Source organism: Rana temporaria, chromosome 13 (genome assembly GCF_905171775.1).
Source record: "Rana temporaria chromosome 13, aRanTem1.1, whole genome shotgun sequence".
In the NCBI taxonomy this organism is placed as follows: Eukaryota; Metazoa; Chordata; class Amphibia; order Anura; family Ranidae; genus Rana; species Rana temporaria.
In genome coordinates, this window is record NC_053501.1 from 49,487,069 (window position 1) to 49,504,754 (window position 17,686).

A 17,686-nucleotide genomic window follows, 5' to 3' on the forward strand; every position below is an offset into this window, starting at 1 on the left:
TCAGCCAGGGGTCATCTGGGTAAAAGTATTACAAAGTCTCCTCACCATAACACTGCTCCATATTTTCCATAGCTGGCTCGGGAGCCCTCCATGGGCCAGGGCACCACTATCCTTCCTCCCCGCCATCTTGTCCTCGCCGTCTCAGGGCCTGCTCATTCCGGTCGAGCCAGTTAGCTGCATCCTTGGCCGACTCAAAGAATTGCGCCTGCCCATTCACAATCACCCGCAGCTTGGCCAGGTACAACATGGCGTATGGTAGCTGTAACTGTCTAAGCCGGCGTTTCACATCAAAGAACTTTGCCCTGCGTCTCTGCACCTCCGCCGAGAAGTCAGGATAAAAGGACACTCTGGCTCCATTATGCTGTATGTTAGCACGCTCTCTTGCCTGTCGTAGCACTGTTTCTCTATCTCTGTAGTGCAGCAGTTTTGCCAGCAATGGCCTGGGAGGCCCTCCAGGTTGTGGTGGACAAGGTGGCACTCTGTAAACACGCTCCACAGCAAAAAGGGGAGAGAACTTATTTTTCCCAAATATGTCCAGCAGCCACCCCTTCACATATGTTGTGGGGTCCCTGCCCTCCACCTTTTCAGGGAGTCCCTCAATGCGTAAATTATTTCTCCTGAGGCGGTTTCTTAAAATCCTCAGCCCTGTCAGTGGCCTCCCTCGCCAGTTGATAGGCAGGTTTGGCTTCTCTTTCTATGGGGGTCAAATTATCTTCTATTTCGCTCACCCTGCTCTTCACGGCCGTGGTGCATTCTCTAATTTTTTTGTAAATTCTGTCGCAGCAGTGACAATTCTTCCTGCATGGTATTCACTGAGGCATTGCCTAGATTAACAGCCCTGAGGATATCTGCCAGTGTGGGTTGAGCAGCCCCATTTGCATCTGTGCCATTAGCGCTTTGGGTCCCAGAGTCAGCCTGATCTGATTCCTCACTCTCACTGTGCTCAGCTAAAATGGCCGCCTGTGTCCCAGTCAATTCAGGCTCAATGTGCTTGGAGTGCCCTGCGGCATCAGTCCCCATCTTGTCAGCGCCTCGTGGGGTTCCCTTCACTGTAAGCGCGGCGGCACCATTTTGAAAATCGGGACCCGAATCAAAAAGTCCTTTTCCGACAATTCCCCTTGTGCAGAGGGCTGGCGGAGGTTCCCCTGAGATCCCGGGATTGGTGGGCTGCAGCATATAGCAGCAGAAAGTCAGTAGCTTGGCTGAGGGAGGATCGGTCACGGATCAAGCTCAGCTGTGAGAGCTATGTCCTCTCACATGCCGGTCCAGGCCACGCCCCCCGAGTGGTATCTTTCTTCATTGTATCCTGATGTTTCCTCAGCAGCCATCTTGGCCACCAGCAAGTTGGTGTTTGCAAAATCCCAATGTGTGTAAGGGTGGAATTAAACTGATACCTCAACACAAAATTCATAGCACCACATCTTAGAATTCATTGCACTAAATCCTTAAGTAATAGTAACAAAGGATGATGGTTACTCACCGCAAACCAATCTGATTTTGACTAAATATCTTTACTGTAATAAAATATCGACACAAATATGTATTCAGTTACTATTAATACACTTTGCACATTTGTTATCTGGCTTACTGTAGGTGTTTTAAAGTAATAAAGCTACAAATTTTATAATTCCTGGTTATTAAATAGGAATCTGACACAAAATGTTAGCTGCAGCCTTCTAGGGTAACATAAGAATACACAGGTTATTTAGAGTAGCTTAGATTGCTTTTTGTTTGCAACACATTCCTTTAATTTTGAGCTGCTACATAGAAGTTTTTCAGTAGCACAATTGAGCAGTCCATCTCCCATGCACACAACACCACAAATTTGCCGAAAAACATATAATCACATCTATAAAAAAAATACACACGAGTAGGACATCAATTGAAAAGTCCAAATGATAAGCTCATGATGCAACTCTAACAATTGCCCAACTATCTCCTGCAGTAGCATGGGAGAGCAATGTAATCTCTAGGAGATTGCTGATATTAAAACTTTCCCACATAGTCTGCTTTATTCATCAGTTGTTGCTTAGGAAGGCTGCTATTTGAAACACATCAACTTAAAGCAGATGTCCGCTGAAATTTTTTTTTAAAAGCCAGCAGCTACAAATACTGCAGCTGCTGACTTTTAATATTAGGACACTTACCTGTCCTGGAGTCCAGCTCCCTCCGCAGCAGAGGACGAGCGATCGCTCGTCACTCTGCTGCCCCCCCGCCATCCTCAATGAGGTAACCAGGAAGTGAAGCGCTCCGGCTTCACTGCCCGGTTCCCTACGGCGCATGCGCGAGTCACGCTACGCCTGCCGATTGGCTCCCGCTGTGTACTGGGAGCCGAGTGTTCCCAGAACACAACGGGGGGGGGGAGGTGACATCATGCCCACAGTCTGCCCGAGACTGTGTGGCCGGAAGTGAGTGCAAATACCTGTCTTTAGACATGTATGTGTGCACCCCCTCCCCCCTGAAAGGTGTCAAATGTGACACCAGAGGGGGGAGGGTTCCGATCATCGGGAGTTCCACCTTAGGGTGGAGCTCCGCTTTAATTTCTTTGGATTTCACAGTGTGAGTTTTGGGGCCTACCAATAACAGTACAGTTCGGTCTGTCCACCCCTTTTCTCTGGTTTTATCGATTTTCCATTTTTTTTTTATCTTTTTTTTTTTGAAAGTTGAAGTAGTGGGGAACAAGATTCACAACAAAAGGAGAAACAAGTGGTGTACCAGAATAGCAAAGACTCAAAAAAATAAATAAAAATTTTAAATTTTAATTTTAAATAATGGCAGTGGTTTTCTTCCTATTTCAGAGTGTTCGTGATTCTTCAGAATAATCTCGCATTGTCTGAGTTTGGCAGATTTAAAAAATGAACATATCCTGTTTTTATGGGTAAAATGTACATAATTTTCACCAGAAACAGTTGTATAGAATGTAGGGCCGTGGAAATTGAAAGATTAATTCCTCGATTAATCGTAATTTTTGTTGATGAATTAAAATTCTTTTGATCAGTACTAGTGGTGCAACGGATCGTAAATGATCCGTGATCCGAACGGGTCACCATATGTGGATCGGCAGACCACGTGATCCGCGGAGCTCCGCTGCTGCCTCGACTAAAAGAAAGGCTGCGGCTTCGGCCGAGCTCCTGGAGCGGTGGCCATCTTGGTCCATCCGGCGGTGGCCTAGGTAAGCCTAGAGCGGCGCGCTGACGTCATCACCCGGCCTCAACTGCTCGTGTTCAGCCAGCTTCTCTGGTAAGACTAAGCAAGCACTAATCTTCCTATACAGTGGGGGAGATGTCTGTGGACCATATTACAGTAGGGAGATGTCTGTGGATATTACAGTGGGGGAGCTGTATATTATAATGGGGACTATATATGGTAGTGGTCCGAAAAATGTATGTGCGTTATAATTAATCGAAATTAGTCGATTAATCAATTAAAAAAGATTTGATTAATCGAACACGAAAATTTTAATCAGTAACAGCCCTAATAGAATGCTGTACAATTTAATAGCAATATACAAGACCTATAACTGGCTTTTGTCATGGTTATCAATTTATTTTTTTAAAGCAGCTCTGTGTAGTCAAGCAGTAAGGTTAGCAAGGCTGGCGCACTCCTTGCAATCAATTTGAGATGGATTGATCCACTGCTTGTTCACTGCCGACTAAAAGCAAAATGTGAATAGATTATTTTTGCCATAGGGGCTGTACTGCTGCTACAAGCCACATAGAACAGGAAAGAGACAATTTTTTGAGAGCATGGCATGTTACAGGAACCTTGGAACATTGTGGAAATATTATTGCATCAACCCTTGCTGTGTTTTTAATCTGTTAAAAAAAACTCATAGGAAAAATATGTTTAAATGGGGTTGCATTGGGAAAATTTATTTTGGATTTTTTTGGTGGTTTAAATCATCTCGGGCCCATTATACACGTGCAGCTTTACACCCAGTTAAATCCACTGCATGGATGTGTTGGCATATGGCAAGATAAATCTCCATGCAGTATACTTTGGTGCCCTTGGTGTAAAAAAAATCCATGCTGCAGTACTGACACCAGCTCTATGCACAATACAGCCTACATTGTGCTCCCAAAGATCATAGGGCAAAGAAAATGTTTGACACCAACTTCAGATCTATATATATATATATATATATATATATAATTTAAAAAATACACTAAAGACCAAATCTGTTAATGTTTCTATGAATAATAACCATACTATGTAAAATAAATGCAGTGCTTGAATGTTAAACAGAAGTGAAGTCCATAACAATGGGAGATTGAAAGTTAATAGATGAGGCTTCAGTGAGTGTAGTTCTACATGACAAGTGCTGATGAAAATCCACCACCAATAGCAGGGACACACTTCCCTTACCCACTTAACCAAAAGCAGTCAAACAGGCATTTATATAGTATCCAAATTCAAATTGCCATGCTCACAGGATCTCTTGATAACCATATCTCTTATGCCGCATACACACGAGCGGAATTTCCGTCACGAAAAGTTTGATGTGAGCTTTTGGTCGGAAGTTCCGACCGTGTGTAAGCCCCATCGAGCATTTTCTGTCGGAACTTCCGACAGCAAAATTTTGAGAGCTGGTTCTCAAATTTTCCGACAGGAAAAGTTCTTGTCGGAAATTATGATCATCTGTATGCAATTCCAACCTTAATTTTTCTTGGCTCGTTGTAGTGTTCTACGTCTCCGCGTTCCTGACGTTTGGAATTTCCGACAACATTTGTGTGACTGTGTGTATGCAACTCAAGTTTGAGCCAACATTCCATCAGAAAAAAATCCAGGGTTTCCTTGTCAGAAATTCCGATCGTGTGAACGCGGCATTAGGCTATAACACACTCCATCACGAACAGGAGTGGAGGCAAAAGAAACACCTCATTGCACAGTATTACTGACCAAACCATTTATTGTAAACAAATCCAAAATATTTACAAACAACTAAAGTAAAATTGCATTTAAAATCATGTGTCAATCCATGTGTCGAACGAGGATGTTTCCAACCAGTAAAATGTCCGACTACCAGACGTAGTGACACCAAACTCCTCCCGCCATGTTTCATCCTCGTAGACGTCATCAGGGGCACACATGCAATTTTACTTGAGCCGTTTGTTAGTATTACATTTTGTTTTTCAATAAATGCTTTGGTTAGTAATACTGTGCAATGAGGTGTTCCTTTTGCCTGTCACTACTACATCTGTGACCTGAGGTCCTGCTCATGATGGAGTGTGTTATAGCCTACGGCATACGGTTATCAAGAGATCCTGTGAGCATGGCGATTTGAAGTTGGATACTATATAAATGCTTGTTTGACTGCTTTTGTTTAAGTGGTCCATCATCTGAGCTAAGGGTCGGTGTATGTCCCTGCTATTGGTGGTGGATTTACATCAGCACTTGTCATGTAGAATTACACTCACAGGATCCTTATCTATGAACTTTTCATCTCCCATTGTTATGGACTTCAATTATGTTTAACGTTCAAGCGTTGCATTTATTTTACACTGTTATTGTTTGTCCCAAGTATATATTTTTTTTGTATAATGTATTTTATCATGCGCGCAGGTGTTTTTTCTAATAACCATGCTATGATATGATGTCCTAACACGGTTATGAAATTTTAGATGTAACCACAAGGTGCGGTAATTTTTTTCCCCCCTTTATAGTGATCTTTAGCATAGGCCTGCTTATAATTCAGTGTACAGTCTTTAACGTTGAATGTGCACGAGGCCCCACATTGTGGAATAGGTAAGAACATTGGGTCTTGCATATACAATATGTGAAACATATGAAGTTTTTTCAAATTATGTTCCATCTGTAATCTACTAATGTGTTAATAGCAATAGTTCTAACGTTTATTTCTTTCAGTTTTAATTGAGCAGGCCAATATGTTTTGCGAAGCATGGGTCAAGATTGTTGATATCAATTGCCCACAAATAGGTTGTTTCCCTGCAGTGTTCTTGAAGAGGTACTTTGGGTTCAGATGCCATTACATATCCTAATTTATGCAGGTGTGGTACTTCTGTGAACATTTTTATTTTAATTTCTTTTTACCATAGCAAAGCTATTTTCAGAATCAGAAAAAACAATTGAGCACAATTAGGCTACATTCACACCTACGTTTTGGCCCAACAGCATGTACATGCGAGAACATGCAGGAAGCAGCCCCATTGAAAGCAAAGGGATGCTTCCGCAGACAATTACAGCCACTAAGGTGCAATGTCTATGCAGAAAGCAAAGTGATTGGACATGGTGAACTCCTGTAGTGATACATTCCTGCTAAGCTTATGGGCTTTGCCCTTTTTACAGCATAGTAAAATAGAAATGCTTCTGCTACTTTAGCATCTACCCACAGGAGAGACTACCTGGAAGAGTTTTAGGTGCCACTTTCATACACATGGAAATTCGGCAGAGGTCTCCGAGTCATTAAAAATATAAGAAGCTGTTATCTAGTCTGTGTCTAATGCCCAATTAAAATAATAATAAATGGTAGTGTATGGTAGCTGGCCCTTTAAATTGTGTAGAATCTGTTTAGTAACGTGGTGCCATAACTTGAACACACAAGACGTTTGACGGTTCTCTGGTAATGATGAAAGATTCTTGCTACACAAAGCAGTAGTGATTATTGTTAAGTGACAAAAGGGAACAATAATCTAGTAGTGATATTTTCAGATGTATCCAGAGAATATCGGGGAAATGGGCATTTTTAATACATGCCGGAAGAAACTGCAGCTTTGTCTGCAAAGGAATCGAAGAGTGATGGACTTACTGATAGCAGTGTCAAGGCTGAGCTTTATGGAGAACGTTACCGGAATATGAATGAAGAGCATGTAATATGTGCTCAGCAGTTTTATTGATCTTTTTTTTTTTCATACCAGCTTTTTAGAAAGAGTTAAAATTAGATTTTCTTGAATGGGATATTTCACTTAAATTGGTGAGAGAAAACTTTTACGTATGGAATAATTTGTTATGCATTCTTTGTTGCCCATAATACTTACACGGATCTAAAGGCAGACTTGGGGCATTACACAAGTGTCTGAAGAAAGAAATATTCTTGTTTTATAAGATCTATTTTAGACTGTATTTAATTCTTCATAGTGCACTGAAGTATAGACAACTTGTTTTTAAACCTGCAAAATCATCGGGATTTTAACTGGTATGCTCCTACTGAGCAGACCACTGCATTCAGTATACTAGGACTGATCGAGCATGTGAGAGATTAAATACAACATGGTAAAAACCAACCACATTCATGTTTTTGGTACTAAATAACATTGCTTGTAACAAAACTGTTAGTGTTCTTGGGGAAAAGAATGAAATTCACGATAACCTTTTTCTCTACACAAAACAGAATGTTATCTTTATATTTTGAAAATTTTCACGCAGTTCCATATCACAAAAAATGGTCCGGTCAGGAAGGGGGTAAATCCTTCTAGGGCTTAAGTGGTTATTGCAATCAAGTTTCTTGCTTTCAAAGCAAACCATCCTCATTATTTGAACATCTCTATAATAGCAACAAGTATATTCGCTTAAAATGTTCCATGTTTCAGACCGTATTTCAAGCTGTGAGATCAACATGTGAATTGCAGCATTAAAGTGAACCCGTCCCCTGTGGTAAATGTGTATAGCTTAAAGGGGAAGTAAACCCTTCCTCTTTTTTCCCCTGCAAAGTAAAGCATAGTGTGCTAGTATGCATCGCATACTAGCCCATTATGTGGCACTTACCCGCAAACTAAGCCCGCGCTGTCCCTGCTGGTGGCCACATTGATCTTCACTCCTCTTCCTTCCAGGGCCACGGACTCCGGCTCTCTAACTGGCCAGAGTCGCATGCGTGCAGGAGCCGTCAGTCATGGCACTTGCTAGTGAAGAAATGGGACATGCGCTGTTGACATCATTGGGGCACTACAAGGTAAATATCTCCTAAATGGCGCATGTTTAGGAGATATTTACATTACCCATAGGTAAGCCTTATTATAGTCTTTCAGGTAAAAGTGACAATGGAGGTATACAACCACTTTAATAGTAAGTTATATTTACCTATTACCTTTTGTTAGAAACGACCTAGTTAATATACGTGTGGGTCCCAAAGCATATGCTGTGCAAACTTTTTAGATCCTGGTTTCACATTCTTACTAAGGGCTCAATTTCCCTGAAAAAAAGGTTAGCCATCCAACTGTGCATTGAAAGCATCCTTATGTCCCGCTGAGGTCTTCTCATTTGCATGGGGGGGGGTTTGTGGTTTTGCTCTGCGGTAGGAGGGACGCTAGGGCTTACATGACAAGTCAGAAGTAAGTATTTAGTACCAAACTGAATCTAAGGTTAGAGAGAAGCACAGAAGTGTTTGTGCCGAACATGACTGTCAATCAAAATCTAGAGACTCTGAAGCTTTTATTTTTCTTGAATGTATGCATGGATACCCCCAGAGTATGTGTTCTGGAATTAACCAGGAAGGAGACACCTCCCCATAGATTTCTAACCTGTCTGATTAGTCTTTCCCCACAGTATTAAATGTATGATCCCGTAAGTCACCCCCACCATAGGCAAATGGTCGCTTGCCAGATTGTACAGACCTTCTATCACAGAAGGTCAGTGATATTTTGGCTCTAAAACCAGCCTGGGCCTTTAAACGTCCAAGGAGCCTTGGGGCATGTAGAACTACCATCCAGGTATCAATGTTAGACGGTCCCCAAAACATAAGGCTCGCCATACTGTATAGCCTTTAAAATTTTACCAAAACATAAAAAATTGCACTTACGACCAGGAGAGCAGCATTAGGATCAAAATCAAGCCAGCCAGCAGTTAACGGCTACCCGTCCTTACAAGGTCCAAGAAGCGCAGTGATGTAAGCACATTGCTCCGCCCTTGGGACTGCATTTTCCCTATTTGTGTCTGGCTCAACATTTCCTAGCACCTATCTGTGTACAAATCTTTTGTTGTGGGACTGTGCTATATCTCACCGTAGAGTTTGTGGCCGTTTCTTGATTATTTTTTATGTTATATACTATTTAGCGGTATAGTAGTTTTATGTTTTTTTGTTAATGTACAATATAGGGAATATCTCAATGTATCCTGGGCCTGAAGTTGACCTAAGTTGTTTTCCAGATGGTCAGTAGTTGTATAGACTGTATAGCTTCCATACAAAATTGCTGTGATCCTGTCAGTAAGTTAAGAGCAACAGTCACAAGTGGTACCAGAGCTTAATAACTATTTGTGTGGTGGGCAGATCTCCTGTCTGTGGCAGGCCTTACGATCAACCTTTCTCTAGCATTATTAAATGATGAGGCCTTCTTGATGCTAGCTATGGTGGTGTTAAAGTATTGCAGCTTAAACAGTATTTTTTTTTTGGATGGATTAGTGAAGGTTAGAACTTTGTTTTTATTTTTTATTTTTTTTAATGCTGTCTGTGTTCTCTAAGGAGATTTCATCCTCTGTCCAGATGACAATTTTATAAGGACTGAATGTACACTTTCAATTTTGATGTATGATTTGGCTTGTTTTCATTTGTTTTAACAGATGTTTTTTTTTTTTTGGTTTATCCAGACATCATAGTGCAGTTGGAAAAAAAGGTGCAGTGAAAGTGGCCTACTAATGCACTTCCGGCGCCAGGTGGCTGTATAACTACTTAACCCAAGTGACAGTGAGGTGGAGTAGAAACTATCAATAAATAAATAAATAAAAACGACACCAAAAAGTGAGATTGGTATTGTTCATAAAAAGCAGCTGTTTAAAATTAAATGGAGAACCATCTAAAAGTGTAATAAAAAGTATCAGTAAACGTGAACTTATGTTCAAAAAGATAAAAACAGCGCTAAGAGTAGAAGTAATCTGACTCAAATAAAGAAAGTAAATCCTGAGGATCAGTGATAATGAGGTGGGTGATCAAAAGAAGGTATATGTGCACCAAATACCTATAGATACACCATCAAGTGTGGATAAATCCCCTGAATGGGGTAAAGCTTACCACAGCAAGTCACAAATAAACTTGCTCTCAAAATCAACTGGTCATCCAGGGGTGTACGGGTTAAACTGCCCAAGCGGAGGTACATGTAAGGTAAAAAAGACACAGATCTCTCATAGTGCAATAATGCCTAACAGTGATCCCCGATCAGGTTGGGTATAGGCCCACTAATAAATGCCCGTACAATTAGAATGCTGTGTGTGAACATAAATACAAAAAAGGTTTCACCGCCGTCACCGAAGACCTCCTGCCCGCAGGGGCCGCGCGAGTGCTGCGGATGCGATGTGTTGGTTTTCCTCGCTGTGGCTGGTGGACGGTGGAGCGCGGTGGAACGCAAACAAGATTTCTGTGTAGCGCTACACAGAAATCTTGTTTGCGTTCCACCGCGCTCCACCGTCCACCATCCACCATCCACAGCGAGAAAAACCAACACATCGCATCCGCAGCACTCGCGCGGCCCCTGCGGGCAGGAGGTCTTCAGTGACGGCGGTGAAACCTTTTTTGTATTTATGTTCACACACAGCATTCTAATTGTACGGGCATTTATTAGTGGGCCTATACCCAACCTGATCGGGGATCACTGTTAGGCATTATTGCACTATGAGAGATCTGTGTCTTTTTTACCTTACATGTACCTCCGCTTGGGCAGTTTAACCCGTACACCCCTGGATGACCAGTTGATTTTGAGAGCAAGTTTATTTGTGACTTGCTGTGGTAAGCTTTACCCCATTCAGGGGATTTTTCCACACTTGATGGTGTATCTATAGGTATTTGGTGCACATATACCTTCTTTTGATCACCCACCTTATTATCACTGATCCTCAGGATTTACTTTCTTTATCTGAGTCAGATTACTTCTACTCTTAGCGCTGTTTTTATCTTTTTGAACATAAGTTCACGTTTACTGATACTTTTTATCATAGTGCAGTTGTTATCCATCATACCTAAACCATATAAATTTAAAAAAACATTTCTGCATTGTTCATTGAGGGACCTAGGATTCAAAGACATTCTGTTTATACTTTCATACAAAACAGTGACCAGCCTGTTATAACCATTGACATTTCTAGCTCGCTGGTTTTATCGACATGGCTGTTGATGCCTTGGTCCTTAGTGCCCCTCTGAGTTGGTGATTCCTACAACACTAAAAGCTAGGAATTTCACTTCCTGAAAGGTCTACCGTCGCACATTAAAAGTTGCTTCGCTTGGTGCGAGGAAAAAAACTTTCATCACAGAAAATTTTCTGTGGGGGTAAATCCAGATCTTTTTACAGTTTGGTCTGGAGCAGCAATTGGCCCTGAGTACCCTCAAAGGTCAAATAAAAAAACAAGGAAACTTTCTTTACACTGTATTTCCCACATGGCTTACCCTGTATGTTCACTCGTTTCTCAATGGGCTGTGAATTTTGGTTCTCTCGGCTCTTCAAAATCTGACTTTTGAACCTATCTGGGATATTCACCTTTCCACTCTTACAAGGGTATATGTCATTATCACCTCTGAACTGGTGATCTTGTCTTGCAAGAAACTTTTTTGGTCTTGCATAGAAACACTGTAGTGTTGAGGCCTAGAGTCTTTTTCTCTCCTAAGATGGTTTTGGCTTTTCCCCTCAACTAGGATGTTGTACCTCTTTGTCCAACTCCAGTACATCAGAAAGTGATTTTCCTTCACTGTCTGGATGTGGGTTGTGCTACACAAATCCACCTTGCAGCCACTGCTTTCAATAGAAACACTGCCTCTCTGCCATCCTATATGGCCACAGCAAAGGGAATCTGGGTTCTTGCTCTATTAGTGGCTAAAGACAGACCTTTGATCAAGACTATGGTCCTAAAGTATTGGGTTTCACCCTTTCCTGTCAAGGCACACCATTTATTGGATCTTTGTGATCTTTGAGAGCTTTTTGGGCTTTTCAGCTTTAGGCAACTGTTTCCCTGGTCTTCTGTTTTACCTCCCTCCTTTTCGTGGGCCTGTTGTGTTTTTTTTGTTTACTTTCTTGCCTACTCTTCAATGAATGAGAACATTTTTATTTTTGTACTTACCGTAAAATCCTTTTCTTGGAGTTTGAGAGATACAGGTCCCACCCACTTTGTTTTATGGTCCTGCTCTCAACACTTCCTTGTTTCAGAGTGAGGCATGCTTGGAGTGGCCAGGACTATACCAGGTTGGCCACTCTTTTTTTTGCCAGTGTCTAAACCCTTCAGTATAAAATGTCTCTGAATCCTGTGTCCCTCAATGAACGCCAAGTAAAGGATATTATGGAGTACAAAAATCAAATTGTTAAATGCCTAAAAACATGCTTTGAAAAAACATGTAACGTTTAGATGCAAATATATTTTTTAGGTATTTTTCTACCTAGTGAATACAATTTCCATGTGGTGTCCAGCTTTAGCTATAGTGAGTAATGTATTAAAGCTGTAATATCTCTAGGTACCAAAGTGCAAAATGGGTCCATTCCCAAAGATTATCACATAGGTTATCTTTCCTTAAAAATATCACTAGCATCTGACTAGAAATAATGTAAGGTGTCTTATGAGGAGAGCACAACATTTAAGCCATTTGAGGTGCACAATAACTATGAACTAATGAGTAAAGGCTTTCAATAGTAAAATGTTAATTTATTGTGTGGGAAAAACCGATCCTACACCTAGGGGATATTTGTGAAGTAATGTTTTGCTGATCGTTAAAAATAACCAAAGCAATTAACAAAACTAACCATAAGTTTAGGTTCACATCTATGCGACTGTGCTTGATGCGTTTTTGAGGCACGTTTTTGTGCCTTTAAACCCCCGTTTTTTTGGTTTTGCATTTAATTTTTTTTTCTCTTTAACCGTTTGCCGACTGGCTCACGCCGATGTACATAGGCAGTATGGCACAGACAGGCATATTAACATACCTTTACGTCGCCTTTAAGATGCAGCGTTGTGGGCGTGCCGAACACATTCGCCGCAAGCTCCATAAGTGTGATTGCGGGTCCCACGGACTCGATGTCCACGGGGATACCCGCGATCGTCTCACGGAGAGGAAGAACGGGGAAATGCTAATGTAAACAAGCATTTCCCCATTCTTCCTAGTTGACAGGACACTGGTCACACCTCCCTGTAATCGGGAGCTGTGATCAGTGTCATGACACACGTAGCCCAGTCCCCCTACAGTTAAAACACTTCCCTAGGACACACTTAACCCCTTCAGCGCCCCCTCCTGGTTAACTCCTTTACTGCCAGTCACATTTACACAGTAATAAGTGCATATTTATAGCACTGATCGCTGTGTAAATGTGAATGGTCCCAGAAAAACGGGCCAAAAGTGTCTGATGTGACCGCCATAATGTCGCAGTCACGATAAAAATATGATCGCCGCCATTACTAGTAAAAAAAATATTAATAAAAATGCTATAAAACTATCCTCTATTTTGTAGATGCTATATGTTTTGTGCAAACCAATTAATATACGCTAATTTTTATATCTTTTTTGGGGATATTTATTATAGCAAAAAGTAAAAAATATTGAATTTTTTTCAAAATTGTTGCTCTTTTTTTTGTTTATAGCGCCTCAAATACCACCAAAAGAAAGCTCTATTTGTGGGGAAAAAAGGACATCAATTTTGTTTGGGTGCCACGTCGCACGGCCGCGCAATTGTCAGTTAAAGCGACGCAGTGCCGAATCACAGAAAGTGGCCTGGTCTTTGGCCAGCCAAATGCTCTGGGGCTGAAGTGGTTAAGCACACTGTGAACACACTGTATATGGCTGGAAGCTGGCCGCCGCATCCTTAACAATCGAGTCATCAGCTGTCATAATAATTGCCGAATCCTTCAGGTCTAGTATGATTCGGAGGGAACTAAAATAAATAAATGCAGTGGGGGTCCCCCCAAAATCCATACCAAACCCTTATCCGAGCATGCAGCCTGGCAGGTTAGGAAAGAGAGGGGACGAGCAAGCGCCCCCCCTCCTGAACCATACCAGGCTGCATGCCCTCAACATGGGGGGGGGGACAAGTGCCTCTTCCTGACAACCCTGGCCAGTGGTTGTTGGGATCTTTAAGAAGGGGGCCCCCAGATCCCGCTCCCCATGTGAATAGCACTGGAGTAAATCGTACCCTTACCCATTCACCCCAAAAAGTAGTGAAATGTAAAAAAATAAAAACATGCCGGTTTTTGACAAGTCCTATATTAAAAAAATTGTTTCCGAGCAGTCTTCTCTGGGTGCCGTCTTCTCCCCAAGCTGTCGCCTTCTGCCATCTTCTCCCGCTGCTGTCTTCCTCGCCGCTGGTTACCTGCAAAAAAAGCCGGTCGTCTTCTGTGATGTCACAAGGGGTGGGCTGTCTGGGAGATGATATTGGCTATACATGACTATATAAGAGATGTCGGACAATGGGTGACAACAGAGGAAGACGGCCACAGAAGTAGGCCGGATTTTTTTTGCGGTTAACCGGCGGTGAGGGAGAAGATAACACAAGAAGACAGCCGAGGGAGAAGGCAGCATCGGGAGGGACGGCGGCAGGAGAAGACTTCTCAGGGAGAAGACGGCGCAGAGCTATTTTTTTAATAAAGGATTTTGATAAAGTTTTTTTTTTTTTATAAAAACGTCTCTTGGTTTTTTTTTTTCACTGCTTTTTGGGGTGAATGGGTAGGGGTATGATGTACCCGATACCAATATACCCATTTTCATGGGGGCGGGCCCCCTTCTTAAAGAGGGGATTCCAGATTCTGATAATCCCCCACCCACAGACCCCAATAATTACCGACCCAGGTTTGTCGGGAAGAGGCCCTACATCAGCATGGGGGCAAGATGCTGTGTTGAGGGCATATGACCTTGTATGGTTTAGGAGGAGGGGAGTGCTCACTTGTCCCTTCCCTTTCCTGGATTCCCAAATCCATTCTAGACGAAGGGTCTGGTATGGGCCTGGGGGGTGCCCCACGCCATTTTTTTTAAAAAGCACAGCCTGTTGGGGGTACTTAAAATAACCCTTGACAAAGATACACATGCTGCCACTCCAAGTCGTTCCAAAAAATTTAAGTTGCTTGGCTGTCATACTGATTCAGAAGTTTCAATACTTTGAGTAACTAACCCAGAACATGTATGCTAATAAAATCTTTTGACTTCAGTTGCTGCATTGTTTTTCTGGTGCTTTACCCAAAGTATTAAAAACAGCCAGCAACGTCTAACATTTTCAGAAGGTAAACAATGACAACTCTATTGATCGTTGTTCTGTAGGCTATCAGGTTTTGGGGCTGATAATGTGCAGGATTTAATTTCAAAGCACCAAATCCACGATTTGTTAAGCGTTAGACAATTTATCGGTATAACATTTCATACAGATTACTGAGCTGTATTCAGAGGTCTTTCCTCAATTGGGAAGCTTGCATGTGCTATTAAAACTAGCAGTGTTTTATGTATGTATACATATGCATGCCTTTTCAGGTACAGTGCAGCTGAGTAATCTCTGTTTTACTACCTCTATCATTTACCAAGTATTTTCAATGAACCGACTCCAAATATTGTGCAATCGGCATAAAACATTCTGGCACACCCTCTTAAATCAGATTTACACATAAAGTTGTGTTAATAGGATGTCAGAAGTAAAATAACTCACAGTAGTTTATATTACAACAGTGTACTTTGATTCACTATTGGTCAGCAGTGCCTGATACCTGCTGTTTTTTGCACAGCAGTGTCTCACAGACTAACCAACAAGAGGCTTAAGTCCACTACAAAATTAGAAAAATACTAGAACAAAAAAAAAATCTAAGATGAAATTTCTTGCTCTTCAGGTAAACCGAACAGAAAATGTTTATTAACAAAAATAAATAGTCCTCAATTGCATAAGTGCTTTCACTCCAGCATGATCTTCCATGTCCAAAGAATACAATACCAGAACAAAAATACTCCAACTCTTGCACTGGCTCATCTTTCTTGTTTTCTTTGTTTAAATACTGAAATAAATTAGGTGTCTTTTTTTTTTTTTTTTTATCATAGGCTTACATGAAAATGTGGTAAACAGCACCTTAGCTTAAAAAAAAAAAAAAAAAAATCTATATAAAAAAAACTGCAACCCCAAAATCTTCAGCAGAAGCCACTTTGTCATATTGCACAAGCAAGGCATTGAGCTCAAGGACTGGCTGTCGGCCGATGGACTATTTTTGTTTGTTTTTTTGTTGTCATCAGCGCCGTGTGGAAGTAGACGATCATCATAGGGCATGGTAAGCTGTGGTAAAAAAAAAAAGAATAAATAATTATTGCATGCAGAATAAAAAAAACACAACCTAGTCCACAAAATGTGAGAGTTAAATAAGGGTAAATAAGTTCAGAAAATCTATAAATGTTAAATTATTACAGTGGCCAGACTGTGGACATTCAAATTCATAATCTTGACGAGCAGTAAATAAGCTTTTGAACAAGCCCTTCCTGACCTCTGCAACTACCATCTACCTGTGCAATCTACCTTTTGAGTTTTTAAAAGGTTGGAATAACACCTTTGCATGTTTACTGATGCATTTTCAACACTTTGATGTGCAATGTAAAGTGAATTTTAATTAATTTTAAAACACATGACATGACAAAAACTCATAACACATGCAGACACTCATCTTGATACATTTCAGTGGAAAACTCAGCATGCATCAAAAAATCAAAGGTGTAAAAAGGTCCTTTTACCACTTGGAGTACTAGCTTTTAGACCTTTTTTAATTATTAAGCCATTTTTTAATTTGATCATAATTTGACTGAAAAATAATTCATACAGCACTGTACCAACATCAATTTTATATACATTTTTGAGACAGGTAGAGCTTTCTTTTGGTGGTTTATATTTTAATAACCACTGGATTTCCTTTTTTACTGCAGAACAAAAAGATTTTTTTTTTACTTATCATTTATCTACCTTTTAGCAATTATTCCCCAGTCATTGGTGGTCAGTGGTATTTTATCCTCCACCTTAGGGAAAAAAAATGCAAAAAAACTATTTGTTCAGTTTCACTTTTAAGAGCAGTCACCTTCGATTTAACAATTTGTTTTTATAAACATTCAGTCTATTTGCATGGTAGGAAGGGGAATTTCTCCCTTGTGAATGGGGGGGGATATTTGTAAACACTACTAATGTTTACACTTGTAATGGCTGTGATTGGTTCATTCTTGTACATTAGGACTGTGATCTGAGTTGTCAAATAACAGTTCAGATCACCATTCTCGGGTACACTAGCCGCTCTAGCGTGTTTTCTGATGTACGACTTATAAACAGCAGTCCAAAAATACATGTCCACTCCCCCTGCCATCGTTTTACAATATTGTTATATGGAGATGGTTTAAAAGTGGAGCTGACAAGTCATCGCTGGGGAAGAGGAGCATGGTAAACGGAGCTGGGGTTTCTTCTGTAAACTTTGATCATACATTTCTCCACAGAATCTGCAACAAAAGTCAGTGAGAGCTTTTTTTTTTTAATGCTTAGTTGCTGCTTGTTAGGAGCATGCAGATGTTCATAGCTTGACCACAGTTGTCAATATATTTTTTTTTTTTTTTAGAAATAAACATTTTATGGTATTTAGTTTTTGAACACAGTAAAGAAAGTGTCAACAATTTACCATGCATCCATTAGGAGTGATCTATAAATTAGGTGTATAATGGTGCTCACTATTGCTTTTCATCAGTAGTATATTTGTCTAAAATTACACTGCCCGCCCAAAGGGTTCGGTAAGGCTCTCATGCAATACTGGTTGTACTCTTTTTAGCCCACATTTAATA

General features: G+C 40.9%; 1 protein-coding gene across 3 annotated transcripts in view; it reads right to left on the bottom strand.

Annotated features, from left to right (window-relative positions):
* DPF3 (double PHD fingers 3) overlaps window positions 1-17,686 on the bottom strand; it is a 354,464-nt gene that overhangs the window by 25,186 nt on the left and 311,592 nt on the right. The window contains exon 11 of one of the 3 annotated variants that reach the window (XM_040333675.1): window positions 15,489-16,154. The exons of the other annotated variants lie outside the window; for them this stretch is intronic. The gene's annotated coding sequence lies outside the window, so the exon portion shown is untranslated. Of the gene's footprint in view, window positions 1-15,488; window positions 16,155-17,686 lie in introns of those variants that run through there. 3 annotated transcript variants of the gene reach the window in all.